The sequence below is a fragment of the Rhinoderma darwinii genome, unplaced genomic scaffold (assembly GCF_050947455.1).
Source record: "Rhinoderma darwinii isolate aRhiDar2 unplaced genomic scaffold, aRhiDar2.hap1 Scaffold_954, whole genome shotgun sequence".
Taxonomy (NCBI): domain Eukaryota; kingdom Metazoa; phylum Chordata; class Amphibia; order Anura; family Rhinodermatidae; genus Rhinoderma; species Rhinoderma darwinii.
In genome coordinates this window covers 16,781-39,034 of record NW_027464529.1, presented here as the reverse complement: position 1 = coordinate 39,034, position 22,254 = coordinate 16,781, and the positions used below count along the sequence as shown (strand labels likewise).

Genomic DNA, 22,254 nt, shown 5'->3' with positions numbered 1-22,254 from the left:
GCAGCACAACAGTCAAATAGTGGAGTGGAGTAGGGGAACAGCAAACAGCCAATAAAGCAGCCCGCCCGCTCGCCTGCCCGCCACAATGGACCTACCTGTGTACACTAGATGGATGTGATGGAATGTACTGTCGTCCCTACATTTCAAGAAGAAGTAAGAATTGCAGTTGCAACAAAGCCTTGCTTGCCTACAAAGAGAGCAGCAATTTGGATTTGTTACTATGTTACCTAGAAGAATAACAAACTGTGCAAGGATGGAGGTTGTAGGAGCAAGGAGAAGTTGTCTGTAAAGTTGGTGGATGCCTATTTTCCATTTTGCAGTCCCTTGTCTCCCTCTTGTGGCCTCCTGGAGGCAACTAGCTGTGCAAAAAAAAGACAGCCTGGCGGCCGGCTGTTGCAGTGTTGCCCTCTCAGGCAACACTGAGTGACTGACTGAGCCTCACCGTCTTATATAAAGTTCAGACGGAACTTTGCACGTGTCATAGTGGAGCCCTCAGGATTCCAGAGCCAGCTTTCTGACATCATAATGGGGCCTCAGAGATAAAAGCCTGGGCCCAGGCAGTGTTGGTCAGTGCTGCTCAGCAGGCAGCACTGGACTGGACTGGATTACAGCTGATACAAGGTGTGAAGGAACAAGGGGTGGCTGTGGGCATGCACTTGCTGCCGCTGCCAGTGTTTATCTGCATGGCAGCAGGGCATTTGGGCGTTGCCAGGAAGGCGTTTTTATGTAGATTCCTCCTCTTTCAGCACTGCATTGTGGTGCAAGCAAAAGAAGCAAATCCTGTCTGGCTTCCTCTCCGGCCTTTATTCACCTCCCGTGTAGCTGTGAGTGTGTGAGCCTGCAGGGCCCCATGGAATTGCCTAGAAGTAGGCTGAATCGCTGCAAGGGCTGAACAGCAGTATCGGGCAGGCTCGGGCAACGCGCGGCCCGTTCGGGTTATCGCTTCTCGGCCTTTTGGCTAAGATCAAGTGTAGTATCTGTTCTTATCAGTTTAATATCTGATACGTCCCCTATCTGGGGACCATATATTAAATGGATTTTTAGAACAGGGAGATGGAAATAGAGCTTGCTCTGTCCACTCCACGCATTGACCTGGTATTGCAGTATTTCCAGGACCGGTGCACCCTTTCCTTATGTGTTGACTAAAAGCAGATTCCAAAAGTGTTTTTTGTCTTTGCTATTGTTTCTGTCTTTCTGAAGGGATCTCCCCTTTTAATCCCATTATTTCAACACCTGTTGGACAATGCATGAGTGATAATGAGCTCATTGATTAAATGCAATTAATGAATAGATTGCCACCTCTTGTTGTGTGTCGTCTGTGTTTCTGTGTTTCCGGCATTTCACATTGGAACACCTCATTCACCTTCCTTGTCTTCTCTCCGCCCTCCCTTTTAGGTAAGTTAAAGAGCTGCACCTGAGCCAGCCACTGATTGATTGATTGATTGATTGATTGATTGATTGATTGATTGATTGATTGATTGATGCAGCACAACAGTCAAATAGTGGAGTGGAGTAGGGGAACAGCAAACAGCCAATAAAGCAGCCCGCCCGCTCGCCTGCCCGCCACAATGGACCTACCTGTGTACACTAGATGGATGTGATGGAATGTACTGTCGTCCCTACATTTCAAGAAGAAGTAAGAATTGCAGTTGCAACAAAGCCTTGCTTGCCTACAAAGAGAGCAGCAATTTGGATTTGTTACTATGTTACCTAGAAGAATAACAAACTGTGCAAGGATGGAGGTTGTAGGAGCAAGGAGAAGTTGTCTGTAAAGTTGGTGGATGCCTATTTTCCATTTTGCAGTCCCTTGTCTCCCTCTTGTGGCCTCCTGGAGGCAACTAGCTGTGCAAAAAAAAGACAGCCTGGCGGCCGGCTGTTGCAGTGTTGCCCTCTCAGGCAACACTGAGTGACTGACTGAGCCTCACCGTCTTATATAAAGTTCAGACGGAACTTTGCACGTGTCATAGTGGAGCCCTCAGGATTCCAGAGCCAGCTTTCTGACATCATAATGGGGCCTCAGAGATAAAAGCCTGGGCCCAGGCAGTGTTGGTCAGTGCTGCTCAGCAGGCAGCACTGGACTGGACTGGATTACAGCTGATACAAGGTGTGAAGGAACAAGGGGTGGCTGTGGGCATGCACTTGCTGCCGCTGCCAGTGTTTATCTGCATGGCAGCAGGGCATTTGGGCGTTGCCAGGAAGGCGTTTTTATGTAGATTCCTCCTCTTTCAGCACTGCATTGTGGTGCAAGCAAAAGAAGCAAATCCTGTCTGGCTTCCTCTCCGGCCTTTATTCACCTCCCGTGTAGCTGTGAGTGTGTGAGCCTGCAGGGCCCCATGGAATTGCCTAGAAGTAGGCTGAATCGCTGCAAGGGCTGAACAGCAGTATCGGGCAGGCTCGGGCAACGCGCGGCCCGTTCGGGTTATCGCTTCTCGGCCTTTTGGCTAAGATCAAGTGTAGTATCTGTTCTTATCAGTTTAATATCTGATACGTCCCCTATCTGGGGACCATATATTAAATGGATTTTTAGAACAGGGAGATGGAAATAGAGCTTGCTCTGTCCACTCCACGCATTGACCTGGTATTGCAGTATTTCCAGGACCGGTGCACCCTTTCCTTATGTGTTGACTAAAAGCAGATTCCAAAAGTGTTTTTTGTCTTTGCTATTGTTTCTGTCTTTCTGAAGGGATCTCCCCTTTTAATCCCATTATTTCAACACCTGTTGGACAATGCATGAGTGATAATGAGCTCATTGATTAAATGCAATTAATGAATAGATTGCCACCTCTTGTTGTGTGTCGTCTGTGTTTCTGTGTTTCCGGCATTTCACATTGGAACACCTCATTCACCTTCCTTGTCTTCTCTCCGCCCTCCCTTTTAGGTAAGTTAAAGAGCTGCACCTGAGCCAGCCACTGATTGATTGATTGATTGATTGATTGATTGATTGATTGATTGATTGATTGATTGATTGATGCAGCACAACAGTCAAATAGTGGAGTGGAGTAGGGGAACAGCAAACAGCCAATAAAGCAGCCCGCCCGCTCGCCTGCCCGCCACAATGGACCTACCTGTGTACACTAGATGGATGTGATGGAATGTACTGTCGTCCCTACATTTCAAGAAGAAGTAAGAATTGCAGTTGCAACAAAGTCTTGCTTGCCTACAAAGAGAGCAGCAATTTGGATTTGTTACTATGTTACCTAGAAGAATAACAAACTGTGCAAGGATGGAGGTTGTAGGAGCAAGGAGAAGTTGTCTGTAAAGTTGGTGGATGCCTATTTTCCATTTTGCAGTCCCTTGTCTCCCTCTTGTGGCCTCCTGGAGGCAACTAGCTGTGCAAAAAAAAGACAGCCTGGCGGCCGGCTGTTGCAGTGTTGCCCTCTCAGGCAACACTGAGTGACTGACTGAGCCTCACCGTCTTATATAAAGTTCAGACGGAACTTTGCACGTGTCATAGTGGAGCCCTCAGGATTCCAGAGCCAGCTTTCTGACATCATAATGGGGCCTCAGAGATAAAAGCCTGGGCCCAGGCAGTGTTGGTCAGTGCTGCTCAGCAGGCAGCACTGGACTGGACTGGATTACAGCTGATACAAGGTGTGAAGGAACAAGGGGTGGCTGTGGGCATGCACTTGCTGCCGCTGCCAGTGTTTATCTGCATGGCAGCAGGGCATTTGGGCGTTGCCAGGAAGGCGTTTTTATGTAGATTCCTCCTCTTTCAGCACTGCATTGTGGTGCAAGCAAAAGAAGCAAATCCTGTCTGGCTTCCTCTCCGGCCTTTATTCACCTCCCGTGTAGCTGTGAGTGTGTGAGCCTGCAGGGCCCCATGGAATTGCCTAGAAGTAGGCTGAATCGCTGCAAGGGCTGAACGGCAGGCTCGGGCAACGCGCGGCCCGTTCGGGTTATCGCTTCTCGGCCTTTTGGCTAAGATCAAGTGTAGTATCTGTTCTTATCAGTTTAATATCTGATACGTCCCCTATCTGGGGACCATATATTAAATGGATTTTTAGAACAGGGAGATGGAAATAGAGCTTGCTCTGTCCACTCCACGCATTGACCTGGTATTGCAGTATTTCCAGGACCGGTGCACCCTTTCCTTATGTGTTGACTAAAAGCAGATTCCAAAAGTGTTTTTTGTCTTTGCTATTGTTTCTGTCTTTCTGAAGGGATCTCCCCTTTTAATCCCATTATTTCAACACCTGTTGGACAATGCATGAGTGATAATGAGCTCATTGATTAAATGCAATTAATGAATAGATTGCCACCTCTTGTTGTGTGTCGTCTGTGTTTCTGTGTTTCCGGCATTTCACATTGGAACACCTCATTCACCTTCCTTGTCTTCTCTCCGCCCTCCCTTTTAGGTAAGTTAAAGAGCTGCACCTGAGCCAGCCACTGATTGATTGATTGATTGATTGATTGATTGATTGATTGATTGATGCAGCACAACAGTCAAATAGTGGAGTGGAGTAGGGGAACAGCAAACAGCCAATAAAGCAGCCCGCCCGCTCGCCTGCCCGCCACAATGGACCTACCTGTGTACACTAGATGGATGTGATGGAATGTACTGTTGTCCCTACATTTCAAGAAGAAGTAAGAATTGCAGTTGCAACAAAGCCTTGCTTGCCTACAAAGAGAGCAGCAATTTGGATTTGTTACTATGTTACCTAGAAGAATAACAAACTGTGCAAGGATGGAGGTTGTAGAAGCAAGGAGAAGTTGTCTGTAAAGTTGGTGGATGCCTATTTTCCATTTTGCAGTCCCTTGTCTCCCTCTTGTGGCCTCCTGGAGGCAACTAGCTGTGCAAAAAAAAGACAGCCTGGCGGCCGGCTGTTGCAGTGTTGCCCTCTCAGGCAACACTGAGTGACTGACTGAGCCTCACCGTCTTATATAAAGTTCAGACGGAACTTTGCACGTGTCATAGTGGAGCCCTCAGGATTCCAGAGCCAGCTTTCTGACATCATAATGGGGCCTCAGAGATAAAAGCCTGGGCCCAGGCAGTGTTGGTCAGTGCTGCTCAGCAGGCAGCACTGGACTGGACTGGATTACAGCTGATACAAGGTGTGAAGGAACAAGGGGTGGCTGTGGGCATGCACTTGCTGCCGCTGCCAGTGTTTATCTGCATGGCAGCAGGGCATTTGGGCGTTGCCAGGAAGGCGTTTTTATGTCGATTCCTCCTCTTTCAGCACTGCATTGTGGTGCAAGCAAAAGAAGCAAATCCTGTCTGGCTTCCTCTCCGGCCTTTATTCACCTCCCGTGTAGCTGTGAGTGTGTGAGCCTGCAGGGCCCCATGGAATTGCCTAGAAGTAGGCTGAATCGCTGCAAGGGCTGAACAGCAGTATCGGGCAGGCTCGGGCAACGCGCGGCCCGTTCGGGTTATCGCTTCTCGGCCTTTTGGCTAAGATCAAGTGTAGTATCTGTTCTTATCAGTTTAATATCTGATACGTCCCCTATCTGGGGACCATATATTAAATGGATTTTTAGAACAGGGAGATGGAAATAGAGCTTGCTCTGTCCACTCCACGCATTGACCTGGTATTGCAGTATTTCCAGGACCGGTGCACCCTTTCCTTATGTGTTGACTAAAAGCAGATTCCAAAAGTGTTTTTTGTCTTTGCTATTGTTTCTGTCTTTCTGAAGGGATCTCCCCTTTTAATCCCATTATTTCAACACCTGTTGGACAATGCATGAGTGATAATGAGCTCATTGATTAAATGCAATTAATGAATAGATTGCCACCTCTTGTTGTGTGTCGTCTGTGTTTCTGTGTTTCCGGCATTTCACATTGGAACACCTCATTCACCTTCCTTGTCTTCTCTCCGCCCTCCCTTTTAGGTAAGTTAAAGAGCTGCACCTGAGCCAGCCACTGATTGATTGATTGATTGATTGATTGATTGATTGATTGATTGATTGATTGATTGATTGATTGATTGATTGATGCAGCACAACAGTCAAATAGTGGAGTTGAGTAGGGGAACAGCAAACAGCCAATAAAGCAGCCCGCCCGCTCGCCTGCCCGCCACAATGGACCTACCTGTGTACACTAGATGGATGTGATGGAATGTACTGTCGTCCCTACATTTCAAGAAGAAGTAAGAATTGCAGTTGCAACAAAGCCTTGCTTGCCTACAAAGAGAGCAGCAATTTGGATTTGTTACTATGTTACCTAGAAGAATAACAAACTGTGCAAGGATGGAGGTTGTAGGAGCAAGGAGAAGTTGTCTGTAAAGTTGGTGGATGCCTATTTTCCATTTTGCAGTCCCTTGTCTCCCTCTTGTGGCCTCCTGGAGGCAACTAGCTGTGCAAAAAAAAGACAGCCTGGCGGCCGGCTGTTGCAGTGTTGCCCTCTCAGGCAACACTGAGTGACTGACTGAGCCTCACCGTCTTATATAAAGTTCAGACGGAACTTTGCACGTGTCATAGTGGAGCCCTCAGGATTCCAGAGCCAGCTTTCTGACATCATAATGGGGCCTCAGAGATAAAAGCCTGGGCCCAGGCAGTGTTGGTCAGTGCTGCTCAGCAGGCAGCACTGGACTGGACTGGATTACAGCTGATACAAGGTGTGAAGGAACAAGGGGTGGCTGTGGGCATGCACTTGCTGCCGCTGCCAGTGTTTATCTGCATGGCAGCAGGGCATTTGGGCGTTGCCAGGAAGGCGTTTTTATGTAGATTCCTCCTCTTTCAGCACTGCATTGTGGTGCAAGCAAAAGAAGCAAATCCTGTCTGGCTTCCTCTCCGGCCTTTATTCACCTCCCGTGTAGCTGTGAGTGTGTGAGCCTGCAGGGCCCCATGGAATTGCCTAGAAGTAGGCTGAATCGCTGCAAGGGCTGAACAGCAGTATCGGGCAGGCTCGGGCAACGCGCGGCCCGTTCGGGTTATCGCTTCTCGGCCTTTTGGCTAAGATCAAGTGTAGTATCTGTTCTTATCAGTTTAATATCTGATACGTCCCCTATCTGGGGACCATATATTAAATGGATTTTTAGAACAGGGAGATGGAAATAGAGCTTGCTCTGTCCACTCCACGCATTGACCTGGTATTGCAGTATTTCCAGGACCGGTGCACCCTTTCCTTATGTGTTGACTAAAAGCAGATTCCAAAAGTGTTTTTTGTCTTTGCTATTGTTTCTGTCTTTCTGAAGGGATCTCCCCTTTTAATCCCATTATTTCAACACCTGTTGGACAATGCATGAGTGATAATGAGCTCATTGATTAAATGCAATTAATGAATAGATTGCCACCTCTTGTTGTGTGTCGTCTGTGTTTCTGTGTTTCCGGCATTTCACATTGGAACACCTCATTCACCTTCCTTGTCTTCTCTCCGCCCTCCCTTTTAGGTAAGTTAAAGAGCTGCACCTGAGCCAGCCACTGATTGATTGATTGATTGATTGATTGATTGATTGATTGATTGATTGATTGATTGATGCAGCACAACAGTCAAATAGTGGAGTGGAGTAGGGGAACAGCAAACAGCCAATAAAGCAGCCCGCCCGCTCGCCTGCCCGCCACAATGGACCTACCTGTGTACACTAGATGGATGTGATGGAATGTACTGTCGTCCCTACATTTCAAGAAGAAGTAAGAATTGCAGTTGCAACAAAGCCTTGCTTGCCTACAAAGAGAGCAGCAATTTGGATTTGTTACTATGTTACCTAGAAGAATAACAAACTGTGCAAGGATGGAGGTTGTAGGAGCAAGGAGAAGTTGTCTGTAAAGTTGGTGGATGCCTATTTTCCATTTTGCAGTCCCTTGTCTCCCTCTTGTGGCCTCCTGGAGGCAACTAGCTGTGCAAAAAAAAGACAGCCTGGCGGCCGGCTGTTGCAGTGTTGCCCTCTCAGGCAACACTGAGTGACTGACTGAGCCTCACCGTCTTATATAAAGTTCAGACGGAACTTTGCACGTGTCATAGTGGAGCCCTCAGGATTCCAGAGCCAGCTTTCTGACATCATAATGGGGCCTCAGAGATAAAAGCCTGGGCCCAGGCAGTGTTGGTCAGTGCTGCTCAGCAGGCAGCACTGGACTGGATTACAGCTGATACAAGGTGTGAAGGAACAAGGGGTGGCTGTGGGCATGCACTTGCTGCCGCTGCCAGTGTTTATCTGCATGGCAGCAGGGCATTTGGGCGTTGCCAGGAAGGCGTTTTTATGTAGATTCCTCCTCTTTCAGCACTGCATTGTGGTGCAAGCAAAAGAAGCAAATCCTGTCTGGCTTCCTCTCCGGCCTTTATTCACCTCCCGTGTAGCTGTGAGTGTGTGAGCCTGCAGGGCCCCATGGAATTGCCTAGAAGTAGGCTGAATCGCTGCAAGGGCTGAACAGCAGTATCGGGCAGGCTCGGGCAACGCGCGGCCCGTTCGGGTTATCGCTTCTCGGCCTTTTGGCTAAGATCAAGTGTAGTATCTGTTCTTATCAGTTTAATATCTGATACGTCCCCTATCTGGGGACCATATATTAAATGGATTTTTAGAACAGGGAGATGGAAATAGAGCTTGCTCTGTCCACTCCACGCATTGACCTGGTATTGCAGTATTTCCAGGACCGTTGCACCCTTTCCTTATGTGTTGACTAAAAGCAGATTCCAAAAGTGTTTTTTGTCTTTGCTATTGTTTCTGTCTTTCTGAAGGGATCTCCCCTTTTAATCCCATTATTTCAACACCTGTTGGACAATGCATGAGTGATAATGAGCTCATTGATTAAATGCAATTAATGAATAGATTGCCACCTCTTGTTGTGTGTCGTCTGTGTTTCTGTTTTTCCGGCATTTCACATTGGAACACCTCATTCACCTTCCTTGTCTTCTCTCCGCCCTCCCTTTTAGGTAAGTTAAAGAGCTGCACCTGAGCCAGCCACTGATTGATTGATTGATTGATTGATTGATTGATTGATTGATTGATTGATTGATTGATTGATTGATGCAGCACAACAGTCAAATAGTGGAGTGGAGTAGGGGAACAGCAAACAGCCAATAAAGCAGCCCGCCCGCTCGCCTGCCCGCCACAATGGACCTACCTGTGTACACTAGATGGATGTGATGGAATGTACTGTCGTCCCTACATTTCAAGAAGAAGTAAGAATTGCAGTTGCAACAAAGCCTTGCTTGCCTACAAAGAGAGCAGCAATTTGGATTTGTTACTATGTTACCTAGAAGAATAACAAACTGTGCAAGGGTGGAGGTTGTAGGAGCAAGGAGAAGTTGTCTGTAAAGTTGGTGGATGCCTATTTTCCATTTTGCAGTCCCTTGTCTCCCTCTTGTGGCCTCCTGGAGGCAACTAGCTGTGCAAAAAAAAGACAGCCTGGCGGCCGGCTGTTGCAGTGTTGCCCTCTCAGGCAACACTGAGTGACTGACTGAGCCTCACCGTCTTATATAAAGTTCAGACGGAACTTTGCACGTGTCATAGTGGAGCCCTCAGGATTCCAGAGCCAGCTTTCTGACATCATAATGGGGCCTCAGAGATAAAAGCCTGGGCCCAGGCAGTGTTGGTCAGTGCTGCTCAGCAGGCAGCACTGGACTGGACTGGATTACAGCTGATACAAGGTGTGAAGGAACAAGGGGTGGCTGTGGGCATGCACTTGCTGCCGCTGCCAGTGTTTATCTGCATGGCAGCAGGGCATTTGGGCGTTGCCAGGAAGGCGTTTTTATGTAGATTCCTCCTCTTTCAGCACTGCATTGTGGTGCAAGCAAAAGAAGCAAATCCTGTCTGGCTTCCTCTCCGGCCTTTATTCACCTCCCGTGTAGCTGTGAGTGTGTGAGCCTGCAGGGCCCCATGGAATTGCCTAGAAGTAGGCTGAATCGCTGCAAGGGCTGAACGGCAGGCTCGGGCAACGCGCGGCCCGTTCGGGTTATCGCTTCTCGGCCTTTTGGCTAAGATCAAGTGTAGTATCTGTTCTTATCAGTTTAATATCTGATACGTCCCCTATCTGGGGACCATATATTAAATGGATTTTTAGAACAGGGAGATGGAAATAGAGCTTGCTCTGTCCACTCCACGCATTGACCTGGTATTGCAGTATTTCCAGGACCGGTGCACCCTTTCCTTATGTGTTGACTAAAAGCAGATTCCAAAAGTGTTTTTTGTCTTTGCTATTGTTTCTGTCTTTCTGAAGGGATCTCCCCTTTTAATCCCATTATTTCAACACCTGTTGGACAATGCATGAGTGATAATGAGCTCATTGATTAAATGCAATTAATGAATAGATTGCCACCTCTTGTTGTGTGTCGTCTGTGTTTCTGTGTTTCCGGCATTTCACATTGGAACACCTCATTCACCTTCCTTGTCTTCTCTCCGCCCTCCCTTTTAGGTAAGTTAAAGAGCTGCACCTGAGCCAGCCACTGATTGATTGATTGATTGATTGATTGATTGATTGATTGATTGATTGATTGATTGATTGATGCAGCACAACAGTCAAATAGTGGAGTGGAGTAGGGGAACAGCAAACAGCCAATAAAGCAGCCCGCCCGCTCGCCTGCCCGCCACAATGGACCTACCTGTGTACACTAGATGGATGTGATGGAATGTACTGTTGTCCCTACATTTCAAGAAGAAGTAAGAATTGCAGTTGCAACAAAGCCTTGCTTGCCTACAAAGAGAGCAGCAATTTGGATTTGTTACTATGTTACCTAGAAGAATAACAAACTGTGCAAGGATGGAGGTTGTAGAAGCAAGGAGAAGTTGTCTGTAAAGTTGGTGGATGCCTATTTTCCATTTTGCAGTCCCTTGTCTCCCTCTTGTGGCCTCCTGGAGGCAACTAGCTGTGCAAAAAAAAGACAGCCTGGCGGCCGGCTGTTGCAGTGTTGCCCTCTCAGGCAACACTGAGTGACTGACTGAGCCTCACCGTCTTATATAAAGTTCAGACGGAACTTTGCACGTGTCATAGTGGAGCCCTTAGGATTCCAGAGCCAGCTTTCTGACATCATAATGGGGCCTCAGAGATAAAAGCCTGGGCCCAGGCAGTGTTGGTCAGTGCTGCTCAGCAGGCAGCACTGGACTGGACTGGATTACAGCTGATACAAGGTGTGAAGGAACAAGGGGTGGCTGTGGGCATGCACTTGCTGCCGCTGCCAGTGTTTATCTGCATGGCAGCAGGGCATTTGGGCGTTGCCAGGAAGGCGTTTTTATGTAGATTCCTCCTCTTTCAGCACTGCATTGTGGTGCAAGCAAAAGAAGCAAATCCTGTCTGGCTTCCTCTCCGGCCTTTATTCACCTCCCGTGTAGCTGTGAGTGTGTGAGCCTGCAGGGCCCCATGGAATTGCCTAGAAGTAGGCTGAATCGCTGCAAGGGCTGAACAGCAGTATCGGGCAGGCTCGGGCAACGCGCGGCCCGTTCGGGTTATCGCTTCTCGGCCTTTTGGCTAAGATCAAGTGTAGTATCTGTTCTTATCAGTTTAATATCTGATACGTCCCCTATCTGGGGACCATATATTAAATGGATTTTTAGAACAGGGAGATGGAAATAGAGCTTGCTCTGTCCACTCCACGCATTGACCTGGTATTGCAGTATTTCCAGGACCGGTGCACCCTTTCCTTATGTGTTGACTAAAAGCAGATTCCAAAAGTGTTTTTTGTCTTTGCTATTGTTTCTGTCTTTCTGAAGGGATCTCCCCTTTTAATCCCATTATTTCAACACCTGTTGGACAATGCATGAGTGATAATGAGCTCATTGATTAAATGCAATTAATGAATAGATTGCCACCTCTTGTTGTGTGTCGTCTGTGTTTCTGTGTTTCCGGCATTTCACATTGGAACACCTCATTCACCTTCCTTGTCTTCTCTCCGCCCTCCCTTTTAGGTAAGTTAAAGAGCTGCACCTGAGCCAGCCACTGATTGATTGATTGATTGATTGATTGATTGATTGATTGATTGATTGATTGATGCAGCACAACAGTCAAATAGTGGAGTTGAGTAGGGGAACAGCAAACAGCCAATAAAGCAGCCCGCCCGCTCGCCTGCCCGCCACAATGGACCTACCTGTGTACACTAGATGGATGTGATGGAATGTACTGTCGTCCCTACATTTCAAGAAGAAGTAAGAATTGCAGTTGCAACAAAGCCTTGCTTGCCTACAAAGAGAGCAGCAATTTGGATTTGTTACTATGTTACCTAGAAGAATAACAAACTGTGCAAGGATGGAGGTTGTAGGAGCAAGGAGAAGTTGTCTGTAAAGTTGGTGGATGCCTATTTTCCATTTTGCAGTCCCTTGTCTCCCTCTTGTGGCCTCCTGGAGGCAACTAGCTGTGCAAAAAAAAGACAGCCTGGCGGCCGGCTGTTGCAGTGTTGCCCTCTCAGGCAACACTGAGTGACTGACTGAGCCTCACCGTCTTATATAAAGTTCAGACGGAACTTTGCACGTGTCATAGTGGAGCCCTCAGGATTCCAGAGCCAGCTTTCTGACATCATAATGGGGCCTCAGAGATAAAAGCCTGGGCCCAGGCAGTGTTGGTCAGTGCTGCTCAGCAGGCAGCACTGGACTGGACTGGATTACAGCTGATACAAGGTGTGAAGGAACAAGGGGTGGCTGTGGGCATGCACTTGCTGCCGCTGCCAGTGTTTATCTGCATGGCAGCAGGGCATTTGGGCGTTGCCAGGAAGGCGTTTTTATGTAGATTCCTCCTCTTTCAGCACTGCATTGTGGTGCAAGCAAAAGAAGCAAATCCTGTCTGGCTTCCTCTCCGGCCTTTATTCACCTCCCGTGTAGCTGTGAGTGTGTGAGCCTGCAGGGCCCCATGGAATTGCCTAGAAGTAGGCTGAATCGCTGCAAGGGCTGAACAGCAGTATCGGGCAGGCTCGGGCAACGCGCGGCCCGTTCGGGTTATCGCTTCTCGGCCTTTTGGCTAAGATCAAGTGTAGTATCTGTTCTTATCAGTTTAATATCTGATACGTCCCCTATCTGGGGACCATATATTAAATGGATTTTTAGAACAGGGAGATGGAAATAGAGCTTGCTCTGTCCACTCCACGCATTGACCTGGTATTGCAGTATTTCCAGGACCGGTGCACCCTTTCCTTATGTGTTGACTAAAAGCAGATTCCAAAAGTGTTTTTTGTCTTTGCTATTGTTTCTGTCTTTCTGAAGGGATCTCCCCTTTTAATCCCATTATTTCAACACCTGTTGGACAATGCATGAGTGATAATGAGCTCATTGATTAAATGCAATTAATGAATAGATTGCCACCTCTTGTTGTGTGTCGTCTGTGTTTCTGTGTTTCCGGCATTTCACATTGGAACACCTCATTCACCTTCCTTGTCTTCTCTCCGCCCTCCCTTTTAGGTAAGTTAAAGAGCTGCACCTGAGCCAGCCACTGATTGATTGATTGATTGATTGATTGATTGATTGATTGATTGATTGATTGATTGATTGATTGATTGATTGATGCAGCACAACAGTCAAATAGTGGAGTTGAGTAGGGGAACAGCAAACAGCCAATAAAGCAGCCCGCCCGCTCGCCTGCCCGCCACAATGGACCTACCTGTGTACACTAGATGGATGTGATGGAATGTACTGTCGTCCCTACATTTCAAGAAGAAGTAAGAATTGCAGTTGCAACAAAGCCTTGCTTGCCTACAAAGAGAGCAGCAATTTGGATTTGTTACTATGTTACCTAGAAGAATAACAAACTGTGCAAGGATGGAGGTTGTAGGAGCAAGGAGAAGTTGTCTGTAAAGTTGGTGGATGCCTATTTTCCATTTTGCAGTCCCTTGTCTCCCTCTTGTGGCCTCCTGGAGGCAACTAGCTGTGCAAAAAAAAGACAGCCTGGCGGCCGGCTGTTGCAGTGTTGCCCTCTCAGGCAACACTGAGTGACTGACTGAGCCTCACCGTCTTATATAAAGTTCAGACAGAACTTTGCACGTGTCATAGTGGAGCCCTCAGGATTCCAGAGCCAGCTTTCTGACATCATAATGGGGCCTCAGAGATAAAAGCCTGGGCCCAGGCAGTGTTGGTCAGTGCTGCTCAGCAGGCAGCACTGGACTGGACTGGATTACAGCTGATACAAGGTGTGAAGGAACAAGGGGTGGCTGTGGGCATGCACTTGCTGCCGCTGCCAGTGTTTATCTGCATGGCAGCAGGGCATTTGGGCGTTGCCAGGAAGGCGTTTTTATGTAGATTCCTCCTCTTTCAGCACTGCATTGTGGTGCAAGCAAAAGAAGCAAATCCTGTCTGGCTTCCTCTCCGGCCTTTATTCACCTCCCGTGTAGCTGTGAGTGTGTGAGCCTGCAGGGCCCCATGGAATTGCCTAGAAGTAGGCTGAATCGCTGCAAGGGCTGAACAGCAGTATCGGGCAGGCTCGGGCAACGCGCGGCCCGTTCGGGTTATCGCTTCTCGGCCTTTTGGCTAAGATCAAGTGTAGTATCTGTTCTTATCAGTTTAATATCTGATACGTCCCCTATCTGGGGACCATATATTAAATGGATTTTTAGAACAGGGAGATGGAAATAGAGCTTGCTCTGTCCACTCCACGCATTGACCTGGTATTGCAGTATTTCCAGGACCGGTGCACCCTTTCCTTATGTGTTGACTAAAAGCAGATTCCAAAAGTGTTTTTTGTCTTTGCTATTGTTTCTGTCTTTCTGAAGGGATCTCCCCTTTTAATCCCATTATTTCAACACCTGTTGGACAATGCATGAGTGATAATGAGCTCATTGATTAAATGCAATTAATGAATAGATTGCCACCTCTTGTTGTGTGTCGTCTGTGTTTCTGTGTTTCCGGCATTTCACATTGGAACACCTCATTCACCTTCCTTGTCTTCTCTCCGCCCTCCCTTTTAGGTAAGTTAAAGAGCTGCACCTGAGCCAGCCACTGATTGATTGATTGATTGATTGATTGATTGATTGATTGATTGATTGATTGATTGATGCAGCACAACAGTCAAATAGTGGAGTGGAGTAGGGGAACAGCAAACAGCCAATAAAGCAGCCCGCCCGCTCGCCTGCCCGCCACAATGGACCTACCTGTGTACACTAGATGGATGTGATGGAATGTACTGTCGTCCCTACATTTCAAGAAGAAGTAAGAATTGCAGTTGCAACAAAGCCTTGCTTGCCTACAAAGAGAGCAGCAATTTGGATTTGTTACTATGTTACCTAGAAGAATAACAAACTGTGCAAGGATGGAGGTTGTAGGAGCAAGGAGAAGTTGTCTGTAAAGTTGGTGGATGCCTATTTTCCATTTTGCAGTCCCTTGTCTCCCTCTTGTGGCCTCCTGGAGGCAACTAGCTGTGCAAAAAAAAGACAGCCTGGCGGCCGGCTGTTGCAGTGTTGCCCTCTCAGGCAACACTGAGTGACTGACTGAGCCTCACCGTCTTATATAAAGTTCAGACGGAACTTTGCACGTGTCATAGTGGAGCCCTCAGGATTCCAGAGCCAGCTTTCTGACATCATAATGGGGCCTCAGAGATAAAAGCCTGGGCCCAGGCAGTGTTGGTCAGTGCTGCTCAGCAGGCAGCACTGGACTGGACTGGATTACAGCTGATACAAGGTGTGAAGGAACAAGGGGTGGCTGTGGGCATGCACTTGCTGCCGCTGCCAGTGTTTATCTGCATGGCAGCAGGGCATTTGGGCGTTGCCAGGAAGGCGTTTTTATGTAGATTCCTCCTCTTTCAGCACTGCATTGTGGTGCAAGCAAAAGAAGCAAATCCTGTCTGGCTTCCTCTCCGGCCTTTATTCACCTCCCGTGTAGCTGTGAGTGTGTGAGCCTGCAGGGCCCCATGGAATTGCCTAGAAGTAGGCTGAATCGCTGCAAGGGCTGAACAGCAGTATCGGGCAGGCTCGGGCAACGCGCGGCCCGTTCGGGTTATCGCTTCTCGGCCTTTTGGCTAAGATCAAGTGTAGTATCTGTTCTTATCAGTTTAATATCTGATACGTCCCCTATCTGGGGACCATATATTAAATGGATTTTTAGAACAGGGAGATGGAAATAGAGCTTGCTCTGTCCACTCCACGCATTGACCTGGTATTGCAGTATTTCCAGGACCGGTGCACCCTTTCCTTATGTGTTGACTAAAAGCAGATTCCAAAAGTGTTTTTTGTCTTTGCTATTGTTTCTGTCTTTCTGAAGGGATCTCCCCTTTTAATCCCATTATTTCAACACCTGTTGGACAATGCATGAGTGATAATGAGCTCATTGATTAAATGCAATTAATGAATAGATTGCCACCTCTTGTTGTGTGTCGTCTGTGTTTCTGTGTTTCCGGCATTTCACATTGGAACACCTCATTCACCTTCCTTGTCTTCTCTCCGCCCTCCCTTTTAGGTAAGTTAAAGAGCTGCACCTGAGCCAGCCACTGATTGATTGATTGATTGATTGATTGATTGATTGATTGATGCAGCACAACAGTCAAATAGTGGAGTGGAGTAGGGGAACAGCAAACAGCCAATAAAGCAGCCCGCCCGCTCGCCTGCCCGCCACAATGGACCTACCTGTGTACACTAGATGGATGTGATGGAATGTACTGTCGTCCCTACATTTCAAGAAGAAGTAAGAATTGCAGTTGCAACAAAGCCTTGCTTGCCTACAAAGAGAGCAGCAATTTGGATTTGTTACTATGTTACCTAGAAGAATAACAAACTGTGCAAGGATGGAGGTTGTAGGAGCAAGGAGAAGTTGTCTGTAAAGTTGGTGGATGCCTATTTTCCATTTTGCAGTCCCTTGTCTCCCTCTTGTGGCCTCCTGGAGGCAACTAGCTGTGCAAAAAAAAGACAGCCTGGCGGCCGGCTGTTGCAGTGTTGCCCTCTCAGGCAACACTGAGTGACTGACTGAGCCTCACCGTCTTATATAAAGTTCAGACGGAACTTTGCACGTGTCATAGTGGAGCCCTCAGGATTCCAGAGCCAGCTTTCTGACATCATAATGGGGCCTCAGAGATAAAAGCCTGGGCCCAGGCAGTGTTGGTCAGTGCTGCTCAGCAGGCAGCACTGGACTGGACTGGATTACAGCTGATACAAGGTGTGAAGGAACAAGGGGTGGCTGTGGGCATGCACTTGCTGCCGCTGCCAGTGTTTATCTGCATGGCAGCAGGGCATTTGGGCGTTGCCAGGAAGGCGTTTTTATGTAGATTCCTCCTCTTTCAGCACTGCATTGTGGTGCAAGCAAAAGAAGCAAATCCTGTCTGGCTTCCTCTCCGGCCTTTATTCACCTCCCGTGTAGCTGTGAGTGTGTGAGCCTGCAGGGCCCCATGGAATTGCCTAGAAGTAGGCTGAATCGCTGCAAGGGCTGAACAGCAGTATCGGGCAGGCTCGGGCAACGCGCGGCCCGTTCGGGTTATCGCTTCTCGGCCTTTTGGCTAAGATCAAGTGTAGTATCTGTTCTTATCAGTTTAATATCTGATACGTCCCCTATCTGGGGACCATATATTAAATGGATTTTTAGAACAGGGAGATGGAAATAGAGCTTGCTCTGTCCACTCCACGCATTGACCTGGTATTGCAGTATTTCCAGGACCGGTGCACCCTTTCCTTATGTGTTGACTAAAAGCAGATTCCAAAAGTGTTTTTTGTCTTTGCTATTGTTTCTGTCTTTCTGAAGGGATCTCCCCTTTTAAACCCATTATTTCAACACCTGTTGGACAATGCATGAGTGATAATGAGCTCATTGATTAAATGCAATTAATGAATAGATTGCCACCTCTTGTTGTGTGTCGTCTGTGTTTCTGTGTTTCCGGCATTTCACATTGGAACACCTCATTCACCTTCCTTGTCTTCTCTCCGCCCTCCCTTTTAGGTAAGTTAAAGAGCTGCACCTGAGCCAGCCACTGATTGATTGATTGATTGATTGATTGATTGATTGATTGATTGATGCAGCACAACAGTCAAATAGTGGAGTGGAGTAGGGGAACAGCAAACAGCCAATAAAGCAGCCCGCCCGCTCGCCTGCCCGCCACAATGGACCTACCTGTGTACACTAGATGGATGTGATGGAATGTACTGTCGTCCCTACATTTCAAGAAGAAGTAAGAATTGCAGTTGCAACAAAGCCTTGCTTGCCTACAAAGAGAGCAGCAATTTGGATTTGTTACTATGTTACCTAGAAGAATAACAAACTGTGCAAGGATGGAGGTTGTAGGAGCAAGGAGAAGTTGTCTGTAAAGTTGGTGGATGCCTATTTTCCATTTTGCAGTCCCTTGTCTCCCTCTTGTGGCCTCCTGGAGGCAACTAGCTGTGCAAAAAAAAGACAGCCTGGCGGCCGGCTGTTGCAGTGTTGCCCTCTCAGGCAACACTGAGTGACTGACTGAGCCTCACCGTCTTATATAAAGTTCAGACGGAACTTTGCACGTGTCATAGTGGAGCCCTCAGGATTCCAGAGCCAGCTTTCTGACATCATAATGGGGCCTCAGAGATAAAAGCCTGGGCCCAGGCAGTGTTGGTCAGTGCTGCTCAGCAGGCAGCACTGGACTGGACTGGATTACAGCTGATACAAGGTGTGAAGGAACAAGGGGTGGCTGTGGGCATGCACTTGCTGCCGCTGCCAGTGTTTATCTGCATGGCAGCAGGGCATTTGGGCGTTGCCAGGAAGGCGTTTTTATGTAGATTCCTCCTCTTTCAGCACTGCATTGTGGTGCAAGCAAAAGAAGCAAATCCTGTCTGGCTTCCTCTCCGGCCTTTATTCACCTCCCGTGTAGCTGTGAGTGTGTGAGCCTGCAGGGCCCCATGGAATTGCCTAGAAGTAGGCTGAATCGCTGCAAGGGCTGAACAGCAGTATCGGGCAGGCTCGGGCAACGCGCGGCCCGTTCGGGTTATCGCTTCTCGGCCTTTTGGCTAAGATCAAGTGTAGTATCTGTTCTTATCAGTTTAATATCTGATACGTCCCCTATCTGGGGACCATATATTAAATGGATTTTTAGAACAGGGAGATGGAAATAGAGCTTGCTCTGTCCACTCCACGCATTGACCTGGTATTGCAGTATTTCCAGGACCGGTGCACCCTTTCCTTATGTGTTGACTAAAAGCAGATTCCAAAAGTGTTTTTTGTCTTTGCTATTGTTTCTGTCTTTCTGAAGGGATCTCCCCTTTTAATCCCATTATTTCAACACCTGTTGGACAATGCATGAGTGATAATGAGCTCATTGATTAAATGCAATTAATGAATAGATTGCCACCTCTTGTTGTGTGTCGTCTGTGTTTCTGTGTTTCCGGCATTTCACATTGGAACACCTCATTCACCTTCCTTGTCTTCTCTCCGCCCTCCCTTTTAGGTAAGTTAAAGAGCTGCACCTGAGCCAGCCACTGATTGATTGATTGATTGATTGATTGATTGATTGATTGATGCAGCACAACAGTCAAATAGTGGAGTGGAGTAGGGGAACAGCAAACAGCCAATAAAGCAGCCCGCCCGCTCGCCTGCCCGCCACAATGGACCTACCTGTGTACACTAGATGGATGTGATGGAATGTACTGTCGTCCCTACATTTCAAGAAGAAGTAAGAATTGCAGTTGCAACAAAGCCTTGCTTGCCTACAAAGAGAGCAGCAATTTGGATTTGTTACTATGTTACCTAGAAGAATAACAAACTGTGCAAGGATGGAGGTTGTAGGAGCAAGGAGAAGTTGTCTGTAAAGTTGGTGGATGCCTATTTTCCATTTTGCAGTCTCTTGTCTCCCTCTTGTGGCCTCCTGGAGGCAACTAGCTGTGCAAAAAAAAGTCAGCCTGGCGGCCGGCTGTTGCAGTGTTGCCCTCTCAGGCAACACTGAGTGACTGACTGAGCCTCACCGTCTTATATAAAGTTCAGACGGAACTTTGCACGTGTCATAGTGGAGCCCTCAGGATTCCAGAGCCAGCTTTCTGACATCATAATGGGGCCTCAGAGATAAAAGCCTGGGCCCAGGCAGTGTTGGTCAGTGCTGCTCAGCAGGCAGCACTGGACTGGACTGGATTACAGCTGATACAAGGTGTGAAGGAACAAGGGGTGGCTGTGGGCATGCACTTGCTGCCGCTGCCAGTGTTTATCTGCATGGCAGCAGGGCATTTGGGCGTTGCCAGGAAGGCGTTTTTATGTAGATTCCTCCTCTTTCAGCACTGCATTGTGGTGCAAGCAAAAGAAGCAAATCCTGTCTGGCTTCCTCTCCGGCCTTTATTCACCTCCCGTGTAGCTGTGAGTGTGTGAGCCTGCAGGGCCCCATGGAATTGCCTAGAAGTAGGCTGAATCGCTGCAAGGGCTGAACAGCAGTATCGGGCAGGCTCGGGCAACGCGCGGCCCGTTCGGGTTATCGCTTCTCGGCCTTTTGGCTAAGATCAAGTGTAGTATCTGTTCTTATCAGTTTAATATCTGATACGTCCCCTATCTGGGGACCATATATTAAATGGATTTTTAGAACAGGGAGATGGAAATAGAGCTTGCTCTGTCCACTCCACGCATTGACCTGGTATTGCAGTATTTCCAGGACCGGTGCACCCTTTCCTTATGTGTTGACTAAAAGCAGATTCCAAAAGTGTTTTTTGTCTTTGCTATTGTTTCTGTCTTTCTGAAGGGATCTCCCCTTTTAATCCCATTATTTCAACACCTGTTGGACAATGCATGAGTGATAATGAGCTCATTGATTAAATGCAATTAATGAATAGATTGCCACCTCTTGTTGTGTGTCGTCTGTGTTTCTGTGTTTCCGGCATTTCACATTGGAACACCTCATTCACCTTCCTTGTCTTCTCTCCGCCCTCCCTTTTAGGTAAGTTAAAGAGCTGCACCTGAGCCAGCCACTGATTGATTGATTGATTGATTGATTGATTGATTGATTGATTGATTGATTGATGCAGCACAACAGTCAAATAGTGGAGTGGAGTAGGGGAACAGCAAACAGCCAATAAAGCAGCCCGCCCGCTCGCCTGCCCGCCACAATGGGCCTACCTGTGTACACTAGATGGATGTGATGGAATGTACTGTCGTCCCTACATTTCAAGAAGAAGTAAGAATTGCAGTTGCAACAAAGCCTTGCTTGCCTACAAAGAGAGCAGCAATTTGGATTTGTTACTATGTTACCTAGAAGAATAACAAACTGTGCAAGGATGGAGGTTGTAGGAGCAAGGAGAAGTTGTCTGTAAAGTTGGTGGATGCCTATTTTCCATTTTGCAGTCCCTTGTCTCCCTCTTGTGGCCTCCTGGAGGCAACTAGCTGTGCAAAAAAAAGACAGCCTGGCGGCCGGCTGTTGCAGTGTTGCCCTCTCAGGCAACACTGAGTGACTGACTGAGCCTCACCGTCTTATATAAAGTTCAGACGGAACTTTGCACGTGTCATAGTGGAGCCCTCAGGATTCCAGAGCCAGCTTTCTGACATCATAATGGGGCCTCAGAGATAAAAGCCTGGGCCCAGGCAGTGTTGGTCAGTGCTGCTCAGCAGGCAGCACTGGACTGGACTGGATTACAGCTGATACAAGGTGTGAAGGAACAAGGGGTGGCTGTGGGCATGCACTTGCTGCCGCTGCCAGTGTTTATCTGCATGGCAGCAGGGCATTTGGGCGTTGCCAGGAAGGCGTTTTTATGTAGATTCCTCCTCTTTCAGCACTGCATTGTGGTGCAAGCAAAAGAAGCAAATCCTGTCTGGCTTCCTCTCCGGCCTTTATTCACCTCCCGTGTAGCTGTGAGTGTGTGAGCCTGCAGGGCCCCATGGAATTGCCTAGAAGTAGGCTGAATCGCTGCAAGGGCTGAACAGCAGTATCGGGCAGGCTCGGGCAACGCGCGGCCCGTTCGGGTTATCGCTTCTCGGCCTTTTGGCTAAGATCAAGTGTAGTATCTGTTCTTATCAGTTTAATATCTGATACGTCCCCTATCTGGGGACCATATATTAAATGGATTTTTAGAACAGGGAGATGGAAATAGAGCTTGCTCTGTCCACTCCACGCATTGACCTGGTATTGCAGTATTTCCAGGACCGGTGCACCCTTTCCTTATGTGTTGACTAAAAGCAGATTCCAAAAGTGTTTTTTGTCTTTGCTATTGTTTCTGTCTTTCTGAAGGGATCTCCCCTTTTAATCCCATTATTTCAACACCTGTTGGACAATGCATGAGTGATAATGAGCTCATTGATTAAATGCAATTAATGAATAGATTGCCACCTCTTGTTGTGTGTCGTCTGTGTTTCTGTGTTTCCGGCATTTCACATTGGAACACCTCATTCACCTTCCTTGTCTTCTCTCCGCCCTCCCTTTTAGGTAAGTTAAAGAGCTGCACCTGAGCCAGCCACTGATTGATTGATTGATTGATTGATTGATTGATTGATTGATTGATTGATTGATTGATTGATGCAGCACAACAGTCAAATAGTGGAGTGGAGTAGGGGAACAGCAAAC

The 22,254-nt window shown here is 47.7% G+C and overlaps 15 non-coding genes across 15 annotated transcripts; all 15 read left to right on the top strand.

Moving 5' to 3' along the window:
- The first annotated feature begins 938 nt into the window (after positions 1 to 938).
- Positions 939 to 1,129, top strand: LOC142733443 (U2 spliceosomal RNA). Its single transcript, XR_012880085.1, has one exon. It is a non-coding gene; the product is annotated as a U2 spliceosomal RNA (small nuclear RNA).
- Positions 1,130 to 2,421: 1,292 nt separating this feature from the next.
- Positions 2,422 to 2,612, top strand: LOC142733442 (U2 spliceosomal RNA). Its single transcript, XR_012880084.1, has one exon. It is a non-coding gene; the product is annotated as a U2 spliceosomal RNA (small nuclear RNA).
- A 1,286-nt stretch (positions 2,613 to 3,898) lies between these two features.
- Positions 3,899 to 4,089, top strand: LOC142733440 (U2 spliceosomal RNA). The gene has a single exon (XR_012880083.1). It is a non-coding gene; the product is annotated as a U2 spliceosomal RNA (small nuclear RNA).
- Positions 4,090 to 5,369: 1,280 nt separating this feature from the next.
- LOC142733439 (U2 spliceosomal RNA) lies at positions 5,370 to 5,560 on the top strand. The gene has a single exon (XR_012880082.1). It is a non-coding gene; the product is annotated as a U2 spliceosomal RNA (small nuclear RNA).
- Positions 5,561 to 6,868: 1,308 nt separating this feature from the next.
- Positions 6,869 to 7,059, top strand: LOC142733438 (U2 spliceosomal RNA). The gene has a single exon (XR_012880081.1). It is a non-coding gene; the product is annotated as a U2 spliceosomal RNA (small nuclear RNA).
- Positions 7,060 to 8,346: 1,287 nt separating this feature from the next.
- LOC142733423 (U2 spliceosomal RNA) lies at positions 8,347 to 8,537 on the top strand. Its single transcript, XR_012880067.1, has one exon. It is a non-coding gene; the product is annotated as a U2 spliceosomal RNA (small nuclear RNA).
- Positions 8,538 to 9,827: 1,290 nt separating this feature from the next.
- On the top strand, positions 9,828 to 10,018 carry LOC142733437 (U2 spliceosomal RNA). The gene has a single exon (XR_012880080.1). It is a non-coding gene; the product is annotated as a U2 spliceosomal RNA (small nuclear RNA).
- A 1,296-nt stretch (positions 10,019 to 11,314) lies between these two features.
- LOC142733436 (U2 spliceosomal RNA) lies at positions 11,315 to 11,505 on the top strand. The gene has a single exon (XR_012880079.1). It is a non-coding gene; the product is annotated as a U2 spliceosomal RNA (small nuclear RNA).
- Positions 11,506 to 12,793: 1,288 nt separating this feature from the next.
- LOC142733435 (U2 spliceosomal RNA) lies at positions 12,794 to 12,984 on the top strand. The gene has a single exon (XR_012880078.1). It is a non-coding gene; the product is annotated as a U2 spliceosomal RNA (small nuclear RNA).
- A 1,308-nt stretch (positions 12,985 to 14,292) lies between these two features.
- Positions 14,293 to 14,483, top strand: LOC142733433 (U2 spliceosomal RNA). The gene has a single exon (XR_012880076.1). It is a non-coding gene; the product is annotated as a U2 spliceosomal RNA (small nuclear RNA).
- A 1,292-nt stretch (positions 14,484 to 15,775) lies between these two features.
- Positions 15,776 to 15,966, top strand: LOC142733432 (U2 spliceosomal RNA). Its single transcript, XR_012880075.1, has one exon. It is a non-coding gene; the product is annotated as a U2 spliceosomal RNA (small nuclear RNA).
- Positions 15,967 to 17,242: 1,276 nt separating this feature from the next.
- On the top strand, positions 17,243 to 17,433 carry LOC142733431 (U2 spliceosomal RNA). Its single transcript, XR_012880074.1, has one exon. It is a non-coding gene; the product is annotated as a U2 spliceosomal RNA (small nuclear RNA).
- A 1,280-nt stretch (positions 17,434 to 18,713) lies between these two features.
- Positions 18,714 to 18,904, top strand: LOC142733429 (U2 spliceosomal RNA). Its single transcript, XR_012880073.1, has one exon. It is a non-coding gene; the product is annotated as a U2 spliceosomal RNA (small nuclear RNA).
- Positions 18,905 to 20,180: 1,276 nt separating this feature from the next.
- LOC142733428 (U2 spliceosomal RNA) lies at positions 20,181 to 20,371 on the top strand. The gene has a single exon (XR_012880072.1). It is a non-coding gene; the product is annotated as a U2 spliceosomal RNA (small nuclear RNA).
- Positions 20,372 to 21,659: 1,288 nt separating this feature from the next.
- LOC142733427 (U2 spliceosomal RNA) lies at positions 21,660 to 21,850 on the top strand. The gene has a single exon (XR_012880071.1). It is a non-coding gene; the product is annotated as a U2 spliceosomal RNA (small nuclear RNA).
- Positions 21,851 to 22,254: the final 404 nt, after the last annotated feature.